We start from the raw sequence: 22,947 nt of genomic DNA, 5'->3' as shown, positions 1-22,947 counted from the left end.
ACACTGGCCTGAGCCTGAGCAGTGCACACAGATATGGTATGTGACTGACTGAGTCACTGTGTGTATCGCTTTTTTCAGGCAGAGAACGGATATATTAAATAAACTGCACTGTGTGTCTGGTGGTCACTCACTATATAATATATTATGTACTCCTGGCTCCTGCTATAACCTATAACTGGCACTGCAGTAGTGCTCCCCAGTCTCCCCCACAATTATAAGCTGTGTGAGCTGAGCAGTCAGACAGATATATATAATATTATATATAGATAATAGATGATGCAGCACACTGGCCTGAGCCTGAGCAGTGCACACAGATATGGTATGTGACTGACTGAGTCACTGTGTGTATCGCTTTTTTCAGGCAGAGAACGGATATATTAAATAAACTGCACTGTGTGTCTGGTGGTCACTCACTATATAATATATTATGTACTCCTGGCTCCTGCTATAACCTATAACTGGCACTGCAGTAGTGCTCCCCAGTCTCCCCCACAATTATAAGCTGTGTGAGCTGAGCAGTCAGACAGATATATATAATATTATATATAGATAATAGATGATGCAGCACACTGGCCTGAGCCTGAGCAGTGCACACAGATATGGTATGTGACTGACTGAGTCACTGTGTGTATCGCTTTTTTCAGGCAGAGAACGGATATATTAAATAAACTGCACTGTGTGTCTGGTGGTCACTCACTATATAATATATTATGTACTCCTGGCTCCTGCTATAACCTATAACTGGCACTGCAGTAGTGCTCCCCAGTCTCCCCCACAATTATAAGCTGTGTGAGCTGAGCAGTCAGACAGATATATATAATATTATATATAGATAATAGATGATGCAGCACACTGGCCTGAGCCTGAGCAGTGCACACAGATATGGTATGTGACTGACTGAGTCACTGTGTGTATCGCTTTTTTCAGGCAGAGAACGGATATATTAAATAAACTGCACTGTGTGTCTGGTGGTCACTCACTATATAATATATTATGTACTCCTGGCTCCTGCTATAACCTATAACTGGCACTGCAGTAGTGCTCCCCAGTCTCCCCCACAATTATAAGCTGTGTGAGCTGAGCAGTCAGACAGATATATATAATATTATATATAGATAATAGATGATGCAGCACACTGGCCTGAGCCTGAGCAGTGCACACAGATATGGTATGTGACTGAGTCACTGTGTGCTGTGTATCGCTTTTTTCAGGCAGAGAACGGATTATAAAGTAAACTGCACTGTCCTCACTAGTAAACTCTCTCCACTCAGTCTCTACACTTCTACAGTAACAGTACTCCTCCTAGTCAGCTCCAGTAAATCTCTCTCAGTCTCTTATAATCTAAATGGAGAGGACGCCAGCCACGTCCTCTCCCTATCAATCTCAATGCACGTGTGAAAATGGCGGCGACGCGCGGCTCCTTATATAGAATCCGAGTCTCGCGATAGAATCCGAGCCTCGCGAGAATCCGACAGCGTCATGATGACGTTCGGGCGCGCTCGGGTTAACCGAGCAAGGCGGGAAGATCCGAGTCGCTCGGACCCGTGAAAAAAAACATGAAGTTCTGGCGGGTTCGGATTCAGAGAAACCGAACCCGCTCATCTCTAATATATATGTATAATTTAATCGCTGTATCTCTGTGACTTTGTCAAGGCTGCCGCTTTGTGAACCTAGAACACACTTGCCCATTTCCCTCGTTTGTCCTGGAAATCTTTAAAAAAACAACTTAGCGATACCTGACATCACAGCAGCGGACGTGAAAGGGACTGTGGTGTGACTGCACATGGCTTGTGTCTGCGCTCCGGGAACAGGTGTCGTCAGTATGCTCATACAGTAACTTCATTTCATTGAAAAAATCTAAGTTCCAATGAGTTAAAGCCTTAGATCCACAGTAGCTCATTGTCAGCCCATTTACTGATGCCAGATATTTACAATGAATGTATCTATCCACTATCTGATTCCGTCTTAGCTGCACCCAATGCCACTTCAGTTGTGGGGCGTAAAGGCTGACAGCCACCAAATTAGGCTCACCCTTTCCATGAGAACTAACAGGCATGCCCGTGACGTGTTGACAGGTGGGACAATGTTCTGCCTTGTTTTCCCTCTTTCCCTTCCCTGCTCACAAGGCCTGAATACGAGGAACAGCTGGGACTATGAATGGCACACACGTGTTAGTGATTAGCACGCTCCTACAGTATGGGGAGCAGCACTGGTCAGGAAACACGCTGCATTTCCAAGGCCAGTTCAGGTGGGATTCCAGCAGCGGCTGCTACGAGCTAGATGCCGTTAACAGCGACTTACCTGCAGTGACTTACAGTACCTGCAGCAACTCTGGAAATGCTCATTTGCTTAATTTAATGGCGCAGATGTATTAACCTGGAGAAGGCATAAGGAAGTGATAAACCAGTGATATGTGCAAGGTGATAAACACACCAGCCAATCAGCTCCAATATGTAAATTAACAGTTAGGATCTGATTGGCTGCTGCCTTTATCACCTTGCACATATCACTGGTTTATCACTTCAGTATGCCTTCTCCAGGTTAATACATCTGCCCCAATGACTGTTCCAAGATGATTCAACTTTTGTTGTGGTTGCAAACTGGTGTCTTCCAAACAGACCAAATAAGCGGAACACATGAACGTTCATCTGGTTATTTCACGCTCATATTGAAGACTACAGTATTAGAAGACTTTTTTTTTTCCAGCAAATTAACTGATTTCAAATTAAATAGAGCTAAAAAGCAGAAAATGTATTTGTGGGTTTATTAATTAACCTTTACGTTGTGCCCCTAAAAATGAACATTCCATATTGGTGCATATTACTGCTCCTCTTCTCCATATGGGGCTACCCCGCTACTAAACAGTGGGGTTTCTTGGTCTCATCAACAGTAAAACGCTAGGCTGTTACAAGGGTGTGCGAGAGGTTCCGTCGCACAAAACACAGAGCTCTGGGGGCAACACCCTACTTCTGCCTAGTAATGTGCATGGAATGGCACCCTGCAGCCAGAATCACTACTGCCGCCCTAGACATCATATGCTCAGGGGTTGGCACTGGGCACACTTCCACCCTTTTACGCCACTGGTGAGAAGTACTGGAAATATGTGCAGGCATGATAGCAGGCTACTAACAGGTCCAAGCTACAAAACACTCTAGAATTTAAAAAATATATATATATTGTATTAAATTGCAGTCCCTACTGGGAATAATTGGGACTGCATTCTAAAGCGTTTTTTTTGCCTAATGCAGGCGATATCTCTGGCATCTTCTGTACTAGGATGTTGTTAAATAGTCCTCATGCCTAAATCATGCAAAAACTACCATTTCTGCATGATTAAAAATGTAAGTAAGCCCCAAAGAAGTTGCAGAAGGTCTACATAACACCCTAGAGGGGAATGATAAACTGGTAATGTAGACACAAATATATTTAGTACAGAGGTGTTATTTTACCTTTTAAACTTAGAAGAAGTTATGTAATTCTGCCCAGATGGTATCCAATGTGAGTAGATCAGAATAGGGGTGCCCTCTCCTGGGGAAGATAGGCACCTCCAAACACGCAGCAGCCAGGAAAACAGCACACCAGTCCAAGGTTTTTGTGCAATCTAGCCGTGACTAGTTTTATTGGGCAGTACAAATACAAAACATAAAAATAAATCCTAGACCATATAGGCACTAACTAAACACCATAGATTCCCTCTGGTAGGACCTAATGCCCCTACCACAAACACAGGCATATGCACAGTACTTACAGTCAGTAAATCACAGTGTCTCATAACAGGCCTGCTGCCTGTTTCCCAGGTAGAAAGACCCTGAGCCAAGCCCTGACACATCTTATATCAGCCTCTTACAGGTGCAGGCACTAATTAGCTTGCTCTCAGGCTGAAGGCCTAAAAAAACAAAATAACCTTTATGAGTAGAGCCCTCTCTTCTCTCTCACACCCATACCCCCAGGACCCATTATCCGGCTTTTATTAAAAGCCCAAACTCTAATCAAGTCTGTTTAGCAAAACAGACATTTCTTGGGGGTTTAAATCACATAGGTCAAAAACCTGGGATAAACATATTTTTCCCATTTATCACTTTACCAGTGCTTTTATCACACCAAGTATTAAAGAACTAAGGGGTAAATTTATCAAAGCCTGTAGAGATACAGTGTAGAAAGATAAAGTACCAACCACTCAACTCAGCTTTGAACTTTAATTTTTCAAACACAGCCTGTAAAATTACAGAAGCTGATTGGTTGGTATTTTATCTGATAAAGCTGAATATTTATCGTATATAAAACACCTTAAGAGGTCTAAGAACACTGTACGCTATCTACGTAAGAAGTACCGTAAGGGTACGCAAGTTGTGTAGCGATCGCTCAACCGTAGTCGAGACGCTCAAGCGTCACGTTCGCTTACGGCCCAGTGATCACAGGCAGGCACGCTATTGGCTGCCGACTAACGTGATGATTCGCTATAGCGTAGCGTACGCTCGGGACCACGAGGAGATCACCAGCGGTGCAGACGCTTACAACGTTAAACCTTTATATCTATACCTTTAACGATGAGATACACAGTATACCTTAGTGTAGAGACAGAGTGTAAGTGCAACCTGGTGTAACCTGATTAACTACAAAGCTGCTTGAGCGTCACCGACGCTCAGAGAATACTTAACCCTTATAAAGAATACACAGATACCTGGGCTTAGGGTCCGAAACCTATTATATGTATTATAACTATTATACTTGCAAAAGGAATCACAGTACAAATGATACACTACAATATAACATAAACCAACTAACCAGATAAACTACACAGGAAATACAATACAATACAATTAAAGGAAAATACGAGAGAAAGAGTAGAGAGAGAGAGAGAGAGATGGCTCACAGTAAGACAATATGATTACGGAGAAAACTTACGCACAAGGGGAAACGATCGCATGCGCCTCGATATCCAGCTCCCGATTATCAGCAATGAGAACCGTTGAAGAGAGTGAAGTTGGATATGGTCGGCCTGCCTATTTATGCCCCACACATAATACAATTCAATGGTCCCTACAATCTCATTGTTCATTGGACATAGGAATTCGGCTTCGCATTATAACAAAAGGTCATAGGTTGATTCATACAGGTGGGCTGTGACTATTTCCAACTGCTCAGGTGGGAGGGAAACTGGGTTTCCCGCCGCATGATTAAGTATGAACAAATAATAGTAAATGTTCATAAACTTCTTATGTCCATAACTATTCGCACGAGTGATTGATCTGCTTCAAACCAACACCGGAATATTTCTAATTAAATATTCTTCCGATGGATACTAAACACCACTGTATTACTCCTGTCTGACCCTTCGTATCAAACAAAGAGGGATTCCTCTGTTCATAAACATTCTATATTAACCAAACTTTCAGAATCTATCAAAGGGACCATGATCTACAAAATACATTATTACTGAAAATATGTTACGATTGAGTCGCACGCTACAACCACATAAACTCTACCGTAAATACGCATACCATGCGCCTGCGGGTGCCCACGACTGTGAGTATGCGCACGTACGGGAGAGCGTACGCATGCGCAGCATGGACCTGTGTGAGGTGCAAATATGGTAGTGTGCATAGAGATATTTTTCTGACTTTGACAGTCCACCCTTTGGCAGTCAATAATAACTGCCACTTCCTGAAAACATTTCAAAAGGAGAAAAATATATGTTAGGGGTTAATTCATTTCCATGGTTGGGTAAGGGAGGAGAGAGGAGTAGGTGTGAAGAGGGTATGACCTAGTGAGATAGCTGAAGCATGTGTGTATGAATCCGTGTTTGGGGGGTCATGTATCATCGTGCCGTACGTGTTGTAAATCAAGCTTCGAGGTATTGCGAAGTATACATTTGAATTCCTTCTTATCCCGTGGTACGGGTCTGTGGATGGGCTGTCAAACTTTACCGAGCTCTTTTCGGATTTTGAACAAAATGGGGAGCACATTTTAGTTGATGATACATGAATGGGGGAATATGTGATTGCTGATATCTGTGCCTGTATTCCCTATACTATGTGTGTCATTACCTGAGGGTTGTAGAAATGAAGAAAAGACATAATTACGGTAAATGCGGTGGTATTCTATGTCAGGTTAATGTACATCTGTCGGTTGAAGTTTTGTTCGGTATCAGTTGAAAGTCGTCTTCTTTGCGCTGTTTTGCTCATTAGGCGTGAGCAATAAGCTTTGTCAATGCCATTAGATTTACAAAAAATGTTGGGCTAGCGTAATTTTAAGAATTCTAGGGAAACGGGGGATCCATGGCAAAGTTCATCAAGTGTCCATATCTCAAGTGGTCAAAACTTCTTCTTTGGTCTATCCGTTGTCTGTATAGCGTCTCGTCAACTTCCTCGTCCAAGGGGGTCTTTTTATCTTGGAGAAAAGCAGAAAACAAGTGAAAGAAACGGACCGTAGAAATCGCATTTTCATCACATCATTGTTTCTATCATTGGGTCATAAATCAAATCCAGGTTAATTACAGTTTCCTCACTCCTTAAACTCATTACCTTAGTACGACGATTGCACCTCATTAAAGCCTGACCGCATCTAAATATCAAACCGATCGTTATGATAACACCTAAGATACATAGGAGAAACTTCCCAACATCCATTATGACTCCTTGAGCCCAGTCTCCCAAACCGGAGAACCAATTTCGCGGGTTCAACCATGACACCCAACCAGTCAGCTCATTACCTACAGCAGCAAGAGTGAGATTGTGTTTTCGGCGAAATTCCCACTTCAATTGGAGAATATCGTCCATCTTTTGGTCTATGACCTCGACCGGATCCTCGGTGCTATTTGTGATATACGTGCAACATTTCACGCCGTACTGTGTTGCCAATGTAACACAATATCCGCCTGTCACTGCTGTGAGGTAATTAAGAACCATTCTATGCTGTACCAGTTCTGTTTTATAAGCTTGAAGTTCTCTTCCAGTGTATCTAAACGTGTCATCATACATTTCAGTGATATTATCTAACAAATTTGCGAGCGCCGATATGTATTTATAGTTTAGCACTCCTCTAGCGGTGCGGGTGAAATCTAACGCGATTAAGAATTGAATCCCGGTGGATTCACTTATCAGATCAGAGGCCGGATGCTCTGTCTTCTCTATCAGGTGCCTTTTAACAACGTGCTCGTAATGGGTGTGAGTATAAGGAGCTTGGGCACCACGGTGTATGTCTTTCATTTTGTCATGTGTTACAGTCATTACTTCAGGCAATACTTTTCCAATATAACACAATCCTTCAGAGTTTGGGGCAAGCCACTTGTACGCCTTTCTCCCGCATATGAAATATGCATCATCGGGGAGAACATATGGGACGGAGAAGGACATAACCATATTACACACCTTCCAGGTGAAATCTCCTAACCCTAATTCTTCCATCTGCTTAATACACGTATCAGGTTGTACGATATGTGCACAGTATCCTGGTGATACTTCTCCAACTCTCGTAATCCTATTTCCTAAGGTGTACCTATACCGGAAAGATTTTCCTCTACTGGCTATGTGGCGTACAAGCTCTGTATCTGTAGGCATTCTATCTGCTCTATGCGAAAAGGTCATGGTGTGGTTACTCCATGACACTTCCCAATTTCCCGGCTTTCTGGGATTGGAGATGTTGAAACATAATAGGGACCTATCCACATGGTATTGGTGGAGCTTCAAACTAGGAGGGCTGGAGATATTGAACCTCCTGTCCACCGGTCTCCCACCATTTAACTCAAGTACCTCCCCTATCGTTAAAGGAAATGGCACTAGCCCTGATTTGCTATGACCTTGAGGTACTTGAGAGCATACCCAACAATCTGTTTTGTTTAACACATTACCCACTAAGGAGTGATAGTCACTCAATGGATGCCGGTCCATATGGATATTAAAACTGGATTGGCATTTCTTAATGCACCCATCTTCAATGACATTGTTACAGAGCCTACAGATACAGTTTTCTTCAGCTAACAACCCGTCACAATTCCTTCTATGGTCAATGCTATCGGATCGTTTTCTGATACTCGCCTTTGCTTGTTGGTTAGGTTGATCCTGGAAAACTACGCCTCCATCTTTATCATCAGAACCCATTCCAGAACCTCTATCGACCTCCATGGTACTCTCGCCGGAACAGACTGCTCTGGTCAACATCATGGTCAACAGGAAAATCCGGATCACAGTCTCTTGGGGCAAGTCCATCTTATAGGAGGAAATGGAGAAGAATGAGAAGGAGGAAAAAGAAATTTGAGGGAGAGGGGATGGGAAGTGGAGAAAAACAATAAAAGGGAGTGGGGAGTCGACAACAGCTCTCGGTCTTCAAGGCTCAGGTGCCGCCTCAGTCCTCCTGGAACAGACACTCCAGTGATACAACCTCTACCGTCTGTTCCTTATCACGGGACTTCTCTGGATCAGCAACCTTCTTGCAGTGGGATGAATGGACCCAAGTCTCTCTCTCAGCAACCTTCAGTGCTGTAGTGCTAGTCAATAAGACCTGGTATGGTCCTTCCCATCTGTCAATAAGGCAACCTGAGCGTAGAAAATTTCGTATCATTACATAATCCCCAGGTTCAATGTCATGACAATTACTATCTGGTAGATCAGGAATCACCAACTTCAGACTATCATTTTGATTCCTTAACTGTTTACTCATGTTAATCAAGTACTTTACAGTTACTTCATTGTTACATTTCAAATCATCCTGAGGGTTAATCATGACATGCGGTTGTCGACCAAACAAGATTTAAAAAGGGGACAGATTAAGAGGGGACCTGGGAGTGGTTCTGATACTGTACAATACAATGGGTAAAGCTTCTGGCCATGTCAATCCTGTCTCTGCCATCACTTTACTCAATTTATTTTTAATAGTGCTGTTCACTCTTTCGACCTTCGCACTCGCCTGTGGACGGTACGGAGTGTGCAGCTTGCTATCAATTCCCATCAACTTACACATTCCTTGAAAGACATCACCTGTAAAATGGGTACCCCTATCACTTTCGATTATTCTAGGGATACCATATCTACATACAAATTCCTGCACAATTTTCTTAGCAGTAAACATAGCGGTATTTGTAGCTGCAGGAAATGCTTCGACCCAATTTGAGAAAACATCTATACAAACAAGTACATATTTCAAATTCCGACAAGGGGGTAATTGTATAAAGTCAATTTGTATTACCTGGAAAGGGCCGCCGGCAGGTGGGATATGGGATGGTTCTGTAGGTATTGCCTTTCCAATATTCTTTCTCAAACAGGTAAGGCATGACATTGCTCTTTTACTTGCATGAGAGGAGAATCCTGGGGCGCACCAATAGGCTCTTACCAATTTGCACATTCCCTCCTTGCCTAGATGAGTCAGCCCGTGAGCTGCTTCAGCCAGACATGGAAGATATGCTCTGGGGGCCACTGGTTTACCATGTCCATCCGTCCAGAGTCCTGAGGACTCCTGGCCACATCCCTTTGCCTTCCAGACTGCCTTTTCCTGTGTGGAACACAAATTTTGCATTTCACACAACTTCTGTGTGTTAATGGTATTAAATACCATCAATTGTGTGGTGTCTGTCTGTATGGGGGTAGCAGCTGCTAACTTAGCAGCTTCGTCTGCTCGGCTGTTATCAAGTGATACCGGGTCTTGGCTATATGTGTGTGCTTTACATTTGATAACAGCCACTCTGTCGGGTTCCTGTATCGCTGTTAGAAGCCTTTTTATGTGAACTGCATGCGCTACCGGTGTACCAGCTGCCGTCATGAAATTTCTGAGGCGCCATAGGGCTCCGAAATCATGGACTACCCCGAATGCGTATCTAGAATCGGTGTAGATATTGGCTGACTTACCCTTAGCCAATTCACATGCTCTGGTTAGGGCGACCAGTTCAGCAACCTGGGCTGAGTGAGGTGGGCCTAGCGGTTCCGCTTCTATGGTGTCTTGGTCATCTACGACTGCGTATCCAGTACACAAGTCTCCCGAGTCTGACTGTCTATGACAACTACCGTCCGTGTAGAACGTGAGTTCTGCATCTTCCAGTGGGTTGTCACTGATGTCAGGCCTTGCGGTAAAATTTTGGGTCAAATATTCCATACAATCATGTGTATCTTCCTTTGTATTAAATCCTCCTTCCCCATCACTCTCACCTTCCACCCTTTGTGCCTGACCAGGCACACCTGGGAGATACGTTGCAGGATTTAATGCACTGCATCTCCTTATGGTGATGTTTACGGGGGCCATTAGTGCCAATTCCCATCTTGTAAATCTCGCTGATGAGACGTGTCTGGTTAGGGCAGAATTCAATAAGGCTGATACTGCATGTGGCGTATGGATTGTGAGGTTGTGGCTTAGCACGACATCTTCGCTTTTTGTCACTAGCAATGCTATCGCAGCAACGCTTCGCAAGCATGTGGGGAGGGATCGCGCTACCGTGTCTAGCTGAGCGCTGTAGTATGCAACTGGCCTGCTGGCATCACCGTGTTTTTGGGTTAGTACACCTGCCGCGCAACCAGCACTTTCTGTTCCGTATAGTTCAAAGGGTTTCCCATAGTCTGGCATACCTAGTGCTGGTGCCTGCATTAGGCACTGTTTGAGTCTCTCAAATGCTGTTTCGGACTCGTCTGTATGCGAAATCCTATCAGGTTTGTTTGAGGAGACCATTTCCTGCAAAGGTAACGCCAAAATGGAAAACCCTGGGATCCAATTACGGCAATACCCACACATTCCTAAAAACGTTGTGATCTGTTGCTGGGTTTGTGGCAGAGTCATGTCTCTAATTGCTTGGATTCTATCAGCGGTCAGGTGTCTCAGTCCTTGTGTTAGACAGTGTCCCAAATATTTTACCTTAGTTTGGCATAATTGTAACTTGTCTTTGGACACCTTGTGTCCTGTGTCTGAAAGATGAAACAGGAGCTGTTTCGTATCCTTCAGAGATGCTTCCAGTGAATCTGAACACAGTAATAAATCGTCCACATACTGTATCAATACTGATCCACTGTCTGGTTGGAAAGACTGTAAACAATCATGCAAAGCCTGAGAAAATATACTTGGACTATCTATGAAACCTTGGGGTAATCGAGTCCACGTGTATTGGACTCCTCTGTATGTGAATGCAAACAAATATTGGCTGTCAGGGTGCAGAGGTACCAAAAAGAAAGCGGAGCAGAGGTCAATAACAGTGAAAAATTTGGCAGTGGGAGGGATTTGCATTAGGATGACAGCTGGATTTGGCACTACGGGGAACTGACTCTCAACTATTTTGTTAATCCCCCTTAGATCCTGCACTAGTCTGTAACCCCTCCCCCCACTCTTTTTCACAGGGAAGATGGGACTATTAGCAGTGCTGGACGTTCTTACCAGAATGCCCTGTTGTAGCAAGCGCTCTATTACTGGGTAAACTCCTAACTCCACCTCTGGCTTCAGAGGGTACTGTGGGATTTTTGGAGCTATCCTACCATCTTTTATTTGTACAACTACTGGAGCTACGTTTGCTATTAATCCAGTGTCTTGTCCGTCTTTTGTCCAAAGTGACTCTGGTATCTGAGATGTCATCTCTTCTATTTGGGATGGATTCCTATTTGTCATAATGGTATGTGACTAATTTTGATGGGGAGTCTAACATGTCTCGCACTTCCTGAGCGTGTTTCTCAGGTATGTCCAAGAATACACCTTCAGGAGTACAATAAATGACGCACCCCATTTTACACAGTAAGTCTCTTCCCAGGAGATTGGTTGGTGCCGATGCAGCCAGCAAAAAGGAATGCTTGGTATGCAAAGGCCCTATTGTAATCTCGGCTGGTTTGCTAACAGGGTAGTGCTGGACTACTCCTGTTACTCCCATGGCTGGAATTGTCCTACCAGTGGTTCTCATGCCCACTGTCGAATTTATCACTGACTTGGCCGCCCCTGTGTCTACAAGAAAGTTTAAAGTTTTACCAGCTACATTAATTGCGATCTCGGGTTCACTTCCAAGATTGGCAATTAATTTTACTGGCTGCAGATTACAGGTATGGCCACACCCCTATTGGGTATGGTGACCTCCCTGAATCCCGCTGGCAGCAACTACTTGTGAGGGAGATAGTTGGGAACTACCAGAGGCATGCCAGTCTCTGTTTGGGGGATATCTTTTTGTTTCCCCTGTATGTGGCTCATAACTCCGTTTCTGCGGACCTTGCTCCCAATGTCGTGTGTCGTGTCGTTGTCTAGGGGTTTGGTATGAGTTTCGTGGATTCTTTACTCTACAATCTCGTGCCATGTGTCCCTGTTTGTGACAAGAATAACAAGTAACCATACTTGACTTACCCACAGGATTTGGTGATACAAACAAAGGCTGCCTTGTGGTCAGAGCCTGTATACTTACTGACATTAATTTGTCACCTTGTTGTTCTTTGTGTCTGGTGATGTTTCTGTCGTGATCAATAGCAGCCTCTCTCAAAGTAGCCACAGACAGACCTCGCCAACATGGTTGCGTGGTCTGTACCCTAGTCTTCAATGACTCTTTTAAACCATCCATCAGTACCGATACTGCTACTTCCCGATGGTTTGTGTCTGTTTTAATGTCCTCTATGCCTGTGTATTTTGCCATTTCTAATAATGCTCTGTGAAAATACTCTGCAGCTGTCTCTGACTCCTTCTGTTTAATGGAGAATATCTTATTCCATTTAGCTACTGCTGGGAAATACTCTTTTAGCTGCAAGTTTATTCTTTTCACATTATCTTGGTTGTACACATCTGTAAGAGGTACATCATGACCTAGTCCGCAATCAGCTAAAAATTGAGTTGCGTCGACATTTGAGGGTAAACATGCTCTCAGCAATATCTGCCAGTCTTTATTGTTGGGCTCTACAGTGTTACCTAAGTCTCTGATGTATTTTTGACTGGCAACTAAGTCTTTTCTAGGGTCAGGAAATTCAGACACTATGGTCCTTAATTCCATTCGGGAAAATGGAGTGTACATGGCAATGTTCCTAATGGGAGTGGCTCCTGATGCGTCTGTTTTCCCATTTGGCACTGCTATTACTCTGACAGGTGTAATTCTAACAACCTCATTCTGTGTAGATTCTACAGGCTGTGGTGAAATAGTTTCAGCATAATGCATGGTGCCGTACTTACCAGTTGATACGACCTCACCTATCCCTCCGCTAGGGGCCTTTACTAATCTCGTGGGTGGAGCTGTGCCTACTGTGGTCTCTGCTATGGTGGCTGCTAGAGAGAGCGCTGAAATCGTTGCCGATTCGTCCTCTTGATCACACTCCTGAGGAAAGTTCAAAACAGGGTACAACTTGCACGGGTTAATACTTGCATGGGTTAATGGGTTAACATTATCATTAACATTTACACAGTTACTAAGTGATTTTGTGTTACACCTTAGTGCGTCTTTCTCCGCAATCAACTTCTCTCCTGATATGTATGGTGGCGGCGGGGCCGTGGCAATCAGTTTTCTGTTAGAGCCAGATCCCGCCGCCTGAGCCAAACCTCTCTGTATCTCACCTTCCTGTTGCCACAACTGTAAATAATCATAATGCTGGATTCGTCTCTTTGTTGATTTTATGAGACATATCCTCCTCCTTAAATTTTGTAACACTTCTGAGCTGAAGCTCCCTATTCTTGGGAATTTCTCCCCGTCATGTACAGTCATTCTCTCCCATTCATCACATAAAGTTTCTGTGTGACTTCCATATTTCTCACACATTATATACCTGGCCGACCCAATTGGCCGGACCACTGAATCAACCCGAACCGAGGTTGATCGCCCCCTACCTGAACAAGTGGCCCCCATAGTTCGAAAGTGTTGCTTTATTTAGCCAACCCTTACGAAAAACCAAATGCCAACAATAGGCTGACGGTGGCGGTTTACCGAGTACCCCACTCACTCGCCCACGCCGACCAATACGACCTGATCACACCGATATGGTGCTGGCGTACTCGACCTAGGGCCCCTGCGACCTGAACCTCTATTTACTGGAACCTGCGAGGGTTATCCGAAGAACACTTACTCTTTCCAGTAACTATTGGTTGTTGGATAGTTCCTGAGTGAGCAGCGAACTTCCCTTAAAATAAAAAAATTACACAAATCACGTTAGAGTGTACAGATAGCGTTTGTGACCCCTTTACTCTAATGGTATTAGGTCAGATTACTAACTACTGCACACACTTACGTGCGGTCCAGTCGTTCAGTACACAAACAACTAAGCTTATGTACGGAAAGACCAATGGAATCGAAACTTACGACTGCGAATTCCTTCAGCCAGAGCTTATATGGCCTATATGGGTGTTGCACCAACCCTTTTCGGTGTTGTGCCTGTGAACTGTATAGCGGACTTCCTTGTCGGCTGTACCTGGACCTCCTGGTCTGTTATGACCTCCTGGTCTTGTTACAGTATGACCTCCTGGTCTGCTATACTCTAATGCTCAAAATTGTATATTTAACCAGAGATGCCTCCCTAGCCACCGTGCACGTCACTTACACGCATGTACCTCACGAGTACTCGACTTTTCTTGTGGTTCAACCTTTAAAAATTGTAAAAACACTCACTCATCACATGTACACTTTTGTTTCTATTTCTATTTCTGCGCAGAAATTTTTTCTTTAGCCCAGCTGTGTTACCAATTAGGAGCAGGATCTGTTAATTTACATTTTGGATTTCCAAAAATAGACTTGCGTTATTTCTCGCCTCGCGTTATTTATCGCTTTGCGTTATTTATCAACTTATCGTGACTTGAGCTACGTGGGCGTAACCGGACGCTCCGTTGCGTAACGTACGCTGCGTGCGTCGGCCTTTGGATTGCGTACGCAAGTCTTTGTTAGAGACACGTATACGCAAAGCAAAGATCCACCGTAACACAATTTATACTTTTATCAATGTAGATGATCCTTGATCATCTACCACACAAACACACTGACTTCGCCTTATCTCCCAGGCGAAACTGTGTGTTTGTCTATCTTTTAACTATATTACTCTTAAACTATGAAATAACGGCAAATCTCTTTTAGCACTTCTATCAACTATAAAACTGGCAGACAGGAGAGTGATATACGAAAATGAAAAAGAAATGCAGATATATATATGTGTGTGCGTGCGTGTGTACGCAAGACAGAAAAATAAACAGTTTTTAAAAAAAAAACACTAGCGTTTTGTTCTTACCTCCGGTTCCCGGATTCCTTCAGCACTCTTTTATCTAAGCGAAGCAGACGCTTATCCCGTCAGCACTACGAGACAACCTCCCGCCCTTTGCTGAGGGATAATGTCTGCTGATCTACCTAGTGCAGATATGTGAAGGACAGGACGAGCCGCCAATTGATAAAGCTGAATATTTATCGTATATAAAACACCTTAAGAGGTCTAAGAACACTGTACGCTATCTACGTAAGAAGTACCGTAAGGGTACGCAAGTTGTGTAGCGATCGCTCAACCGTAGTCGAGACGCTCAAGCGTCACGTTCGCTTACGGCCCAGTGATCACAGGCAGGCACGCTATTGGCTGCCGACTAACGTGATGATTCGCTATAGCGTAGCGTACGCTCGGGACCACGAGGAGATCACCAGCGGTGCAGACGCTTACAACGTTAAACCTTTATATCTATACCTTTAACGATGAGATACACAGTATACCTTAGTGTAGAGACAGAGTGTAAGTGCAACCTGGTGTAACCTGATTAACTACAAAGCTGCTTGAGCGTCACCGACGCTCAGAGAATACTTAACCCTTATAAAGAATACACAGATACCTGGGCTTAGGGTCCGAAACCTATTATATGTATTATAACTATTATACTTGCAAAAGGAATCACAGTACAAATGATACACTACAATATAACATAAACCAACTAACCAGATAAACTACACAGGAAATACAATACAATACAATTAAAGGAAAATACGAGAGAAAGAGTAGAGAGAGAGAGAGAGAGAGATGGCTCACAGTAAGACAATATGATTACGGAGAAAACTTACGCACAAGGGGAAACGATCGCATGCGCCTCGATATCCAGCTCCCGATTATCAGCAATGAGAACCGTTGAAGAGAGTGAAGTTGGATATGGTCGGCCTGCCTATTTATGCCCCACACATAATACAATTCAATGGTCCCTACAATCTCATTGTTCATTGGACATAGGAATTCGGCTTCGCATTATAACAAAAGGTCATAGGTTGATTCATACAGGTGGGCTGTGACTATTTCCAACTGCTCAGGTGGGAGGGAAACTGGGTTTCCCGCCGCATGATTAAGTATGAACAAATAATAGTAAATGTTCATAAACTTCTTATGTCCATAACTATTCGCACGAGCGATTGATCTGCTTCAAACCAACACCGGAATATTTCTAATTAAATATTCTTCCGATGGATACTAAACACCACTGTATTACTCCTGTCTGACCCTTCGTATCAAACAAAGAGGGATTCCTCTGTTCATAAACATTCTATATTAACCAAACTTTCAGAATCTATCAAAGGGACCATGATCTACAAAATACATTATTACTGAAAATATGTTACGATTGAGTCGCACGCTACAACCACATAAACTCTACCGTAAATACGCATACCATGCGCCTGCGGGTGCCCGCGACTGTGAGTATGCGCACGTACGGGAGAGCGTACGCATGCGCAGCATGGACCTGTGTGAGGTGCAAATATGGTAGTGTGCATAGAGATATTTTTCTGACTTTGACATATCTTTCTCCACCTTATCTCTCTTCACGCTTTGATAAATCATGGTGCTTGCAGCACCATTCTTCTGTCGCTACTGATGGGTATAAAAATTCCAGACAATAGGAGTATGGAAAATGTTGTTCTAGTACACATAGAAGTCAGTAGGGAAGCATATGTCGTCTTACACCAAGAGTAGGAGAAATTAATGGAATTTCTGCTATTTGGATGTACGATCTTAGGCAGCGTGACTTCATTGCTGGGAGGGGTTGGGTATTGGTTGACCGGTGTTTGGGGAGAGCCTGCCAAACATATTTAGTGTTTTAATTTTTTTTTAGTTTTTGTAACTGAATTGATAGATAAAAGTGGGTAACTGCAAATAGTTTATTTTTATTTAAAGAACACATTTCATATCGTATGCCACAATAAATTAATTTAGAAACGAACAATCTCTGGAATTAAATCCAATATAGTTCAGGGATAAAGATTTTTGGCTAAGGACCGGAAAGACAGTCTTGTAGTCACTTCTGTAAACTCAGAGGACAAGCTGGTGACCAGGAGAGCCTCAGGAACCAGTCTTGGGCCCTGTCTTGTTCAATGTGTTTATTAGTGATATTACTTGTGATATATAAGGGCAGTTATATCTTATTGCAGATTCGAAACCTGGTTGATAATCCAGATGTGGTACAACCAATGTGTACTGACTAAGAAAAATAAAGGAACCTTATATGTAATAAATATAAAATAAAGCTTGTAAGACACTAACATGTCATGGAAGATTATGGAATGGATGTTGATGTGGTGGGGGAAAGGCCTTTAAACTAGAGATGAGCGCCTGACATTTTTCGGGTTTTGTGTTTTGGTTTTGGGTTCGGTTCCGCGGCCGTGTTTTGGGTTCGAACGCGTTTTGGCAAAACCTCACCGAATTTTTTTTGTCGGATTCGGGTGTGTTTTGGATTCGGGTGTTTTTTTCCAAAAACACTAAAAAACAGCTTAAATCATAGAATTTGGGGGTCATTTTGATCCCAAAGTATTATTAACCTCAAAAACCATAATTTACACTCATTTTCAGTCTATTCTGAATACCTCACACCTCACAATATTATTTTTAGTCCTAAAATTTGCACCGAGGTCGCTGTGTGAGTAAGATAAGCGACCCTAGTGGCCGACACAAACACCGGGCCCATCTAGGAGTGGCACTGCAGTGTCACGCAGGATGTCCCTTCCAAAAAACCCTCCCCAAACAGCACATGACGCAAAGAAAAAAAGAGGCGCAATGAGGTAGCTGTGTGAGTAAGATTAGCGACCCTAGTGGCCGACACAAACACCGGGCCCATCTAGGAGTGGCACTGCAGTGTCACGCAGGATGGCCCTTCCAAAAAACCCTCCCCAAACAGCACATGACGCAAAGAAAAAAAGAGGCGCAATGAGGTAGCTGACTGTGTGAGTAAGATTAGCGACCCTAGTGGCCGACACAAACACCGGGCCCATCTAGGAGTGGCACTGCAGTGTCACGCAGGATGGCCCTTCCAAAAAACCCTCCCCAAACAGCACATGACGCAAAGAAAAAAAGAGGCGCAATGAGGTAGCTGACTGTGTGAGTAAGATTAGCGACCCTAGTGGCCGACACAAACACCGGGCCCATCTAGGAGTGGCACTGCAGTGTCACGCAGGATGTCCCTTCCAAAAAACCCTCCCCAAACAGCACATGACGCAAAGAAAAAAAGAGGCGCAATGAGGTAGCTGTGTGAGTAAGATTAGCGACCCTAGTGGCCGACACAAACACCGGGCCCATTTAGGAGTGGCACTGCAGTGTCACGCAGGATGTCCCTTCCAAAAAACCCTCCCCAATCAGCACATGATGCAAAGAAAAAGAAAAGAAAAAAGAGGTGCAAGATGGAATTATCCTTGGGCCCTCCCACCCACCCTTATGTTGTATAAACAAAACAGGACATGCACACTTTAACCAACCCATCATTTCAGTGACAGGGTCTGCCACACGACTGTGACTGATATGACGGGTTGGTTTGGACCCCCCCCAAAAAAGAAGCAATTAATCTCTCCTTGCACAAACTGGCTCTACAGAGGCAAGATGTCCACCTCATCTTCACCCTCCGATATATCACCGTGTACATCCCCCTCCTCACAGATTATCAATTCGTCCCCACTGGAATCCACCATCTCAGCTCCCTGTGTACTTTGTGGAGGCAATTGCTGCTGGTCAATGTCTCCGCGGAGGAATTGATTATAATTCATTTTAATGAACATCATCTTCTCCACATTTTCTGGATGTAACCTCGTACGCCGATTGCTGACAAGGTGAGCGGCGGCACTAAACACTCTTTCGGAGTACACACTTGTGGGAGGGCAACTTAGGTAGAATAAAGCCAGTTTGTGCAAGGGCCTCCAAATTGCCTCTTTTTCCTGCCAGTATAAGTACGGACTGTGTGACGTGCCTACTTGGATGCGGTCACTCATATAATCCTCCACCATTCTATCAATGTTGAGAGAATCATATGCAGTGACAGTAGACGACATGTCCGTAATCGTTGTCAGGTCCTTCAGTCCGGACCAGATGTCAGCATCAGCAGTCGCTCCAGACTGCCCTGCATCACCGCCAGCGGGTGGGCTCGGAATTCTGAGCCTTTTCCTCGCACCCCCAGTTGCGGGAGAATGTGAAGGAGGAGATGTTGACAGGTCGCGTTCCGCTTGACTTGACAATTTTGTCACCAGCAGGTCTTTCAACCCCAGCAGACCTGTGTCTGCCGGAAAGAGAGATCCAAGGTAGGCTTTAAATCTAGGATCGAGCACGGTGGCCAAAATGTAGTGCTCTGATTTCAACAGATTGACCACCCGTGAATCCTTGTTAAGCGAATTAAGGGCTGCATCCACAAGTCCCACATGCCTAGCGGAATCGCTCCCTTTTAGCTCCTTCTTCAATGCCTCCAGCTTCTTCTGCAAAAGCCTGATGAGGGGAATGACCTGACTCAGGCTGGCAGTGTCTGAACTGACTTCACGTGTGGCAAGTTCAAAGGGCATCAGAACCTTGCACAACGTTGAAATCATTCTCCACTGCACTTGAGACAGGTGCATTCCATCTCCTATATCGTGCTCAATTGTATAGGCTTGAATGGCCTTTTGCTGCTCCTCCAACCTCTGAAGCATATAGAGGGTTGAATTCCACCTCGTTACCACTTCTTGCTTCAGATGATGGCAGGGCAGGTTCAGTAGTTTTTGGTGGTGCTCCAGTCTTCTGTACGTGGTGCCTGTACGCCGAAAGTGTCCCGCAATTTTTCTGGCCACCGACAGCATCTCTTGCACGCCCCTGTCGTTTTTTAAAAAATTCTGCACCACCAAATTCAAGGTATGTGCAAAACATGGGACGTGCTGGAATTTGCCCATATTTAATGCACACACAATATTGCTGGCGTTGTCCGATGCCACAAATCCACAGGAGAGTCCAATTGGGGTAAGCCATTCCGCGATGATCTTCCTCAGTTGCCGTAAGAGGTTTTCAGCTGTGTGCGTATTCTGGAAAGCGGTGATACAAAGCGTAGCCTGCCTAGGAAAGAGTTGGCGTTTGCGAGATGCTGCTACTGGTGCCGCCGCTGCTGTTCTTGCGGCGGGAGTCCATACATCTACCCAGTGGGCTGTCACAGTCATATAGTCCTGACCCTGCCCTAAGTGGACATTGGGTACAACTGCATTTTTTAGGAGACTGGTGAGTCTTTTTCTGACGTCCGTGTACATTCTCGGTATCGCCTGCCTAGAGAAGTGGAACCTAGATGGTATTTGGTAACGGGGGCACACTGCCTCAATAAATTGTCTAGTTCCCTGTGAACTAACGGCGGATACCGGACGCACGTCTAACACCAACATAGTTGTCAAGGACTCAGTTATCCGCTTTGCAGTAGGATGACTGCTGTGATATTTCATCTTCCTCGCAAAGGACTGTTGAACAGTCAATTGCTTACTGGAAGTAGTACAAGTGGGCTTACGACTTCCCCTCTGGGATGACCATCGACTCCCAGCGGCAACAACAGCAGCGCCAGCAGCAGTAGGCGTTACACGCAAGGATGCATCGGAGGAATCCCAGGCAGGAGAGGACTCGTCAGACTTGCCAGTGACATGGCCTGCAGGACTATTGGCATTCCTGGGGAAGGAGGAAATTGACACTGAGGGAGTTGGTGGGGTGGTTTGCGTGAGCTTGGTTACAAGAGGAAGGGATTTACTGGTCAGTGGACTGCTTCCGCTGTCACCCAAAGTTTTTGAACTTGTCACTGACTTATTATGAATGCGCTGCAGGTGACGTATAAGGGAGGATGTTCCGAGGTGGTTAACGTCCTTACCCCTACTTATTACAGCTTGACAAAGGGAACACACGGCTTGACACCTGTTGTCCGCATTTCTGGTGAAATACCTCCACACCGAAGAGCTGATTTTTTTGGTATTTTCACCTGGCATGTCAACGGCCATATTCCTCCCACGGACAACAGGTGTCTCCCCGGGTGCCTGACTTAAACAAACCACCTCACCATCAGAATCCTCCTGGTCAATTTCCTCCCCAGCGCCAGCAACACCCATATCCTCCTCATCCTGGTGTACTTCAACACTGACATCTTCAATCTGACTATCAGGAACTGGACTGCGGGTGCTCCTTCCAGCACTTGCAGGGGGCGTGCAAATGGTGGAAGGCGCATGCTCTTCACGTCCAGTGTTGGGAAGGTCAGGCATCGCAACCGACACAATTGGACTCTCCTTGTGGATTTGGGATTTCAAAGAACGCACAGTTCTTTGCGGTGCTTTTGCCAGCTTGAGTCTTTTCAGTTTTCTAGCGAGAGGCTGAGTGCTTCCATCCTCATGTGAAGCTGAACCACTAGCCATGAACATAGGCCAGGGCCTCAGCCGTTCCTTGCCACTCCGTGTGGTAAATGGCATATTGGCAAGTTTACGCTTCTCCTCCGACAATTTTATTTTAGGTTTTGGAGTCCTTTTTTTACTGATATTTGGTGTTTTGGTTTTGACATGCTCTGTACTATGCCATTGGGCATCGGCCTTGGCAGACGACGTTGCTGGCATTTCATCGTCTCGGCCATGACTAGTGGCAGCAGCTTCAGCACGAGGTGGAAGTGGATCTTGATCTTTCCCTAATTTTGGAACCTCAACATTTTTGTTCTCCATATTTTAATAGGCACAACTAAAAGGCACCTCAGGTAAACAATGCAGATGGATGGATTGGATACTAGTATACAATTATGGACGGGCTGCCGAGTGCCGACACAGAGGTAGCCACAGCCGTGAACTACCGCACTGTACTGTGTCTGCTGCTAATATATAGACTGGTTGATAAAGAGATAGTATACTCGTAACTAGTATGTATGTATAAAGAAAGAAAAAAAAACCACAGTTAGGTCACTGGTATATACAATTATGGACGGGCTGCCGAGTGCCGACACAGAGGTAGCCACAGCCGTGAACTACCGCACTGTACTGTGTCTGCTGCTAATATATAGACTGGTTGATAAAGAGATAGTATACTCGTAACTAGTATGTATGTATAAAGAAAGAAAAAAAAACCACGGTTAGGTCACTGGTATATACAATTATGGACGGGCTGCCGAGTGCCGACACAGAGGTAGCCACAGCCGTGAACTACCGCACTGTACTGTGTCTGCTGCTAATATATAGACTGGTTGATAAAGAGATAGTATACTCGTAACTAGTATGTATGTATAAAGAAAGAAAAAAAAACCACGGTTAGGTCACTGGTATATACAATTATGGACGGGCTGCCGAGTGCCGACACAGAGGTAGCCACAGCCGTGAACTACCGCACTGTACTGTGTCTGCTGCTAATATATAGACTGGTTGATAAAGAGATAGTATACTCGTAACTAGTATGTATGTATAAAGAAAGAAAAAAAAACCACGGTTAGGTCACTGGTATATACAATTATGGACGGGCTGCGGAGTGCCGACACAGAGGTAGCCACAGCCGTGAACTACCGCACTGTACTGTGTCTGCTGCTAATATATAGACTGGTTGATAAAGAGATAGTATACTCGTAACTAGTATGTATGTATAAAGAAAGAAAAAAAAACCACGGTTAGGTCACTGGTATATACAATTATGGACGGGCTGCCGAGTGCCGACACAGAGGTAGCCACAGCCGTGAACTACCGCACTGTACTGTGTCTGCTGCTAATATATAGACTGGTTGATAAAGAGATAGTATACTCGTAACTAGTATGTATGTATAAAGAAAGAAAAAAAAACCACGGTTAGGTCACTGGTATATACAATT

This window comes from Pseudophryne corroboree, chromosome 3 (genome assembly GCF_028390025.1).
Source record: "Pseudophryne corroboree isolate aPseCor3 chromosome 3, aPseCor3.hap2, whole genome shotgun sequence".
Taxonomy (NCBI): domain Eukaryota; kingdom Metazoa; phylum Chordata; class Amphibia; order Anura; family Myobatrachidae; genus Pseudophryne; species Pseudophryne corroboree.
The sequence above is the reverse complement of the archived record's forward strand: the minus strand, read 5'-3'. Positions refer to the sequence as shown.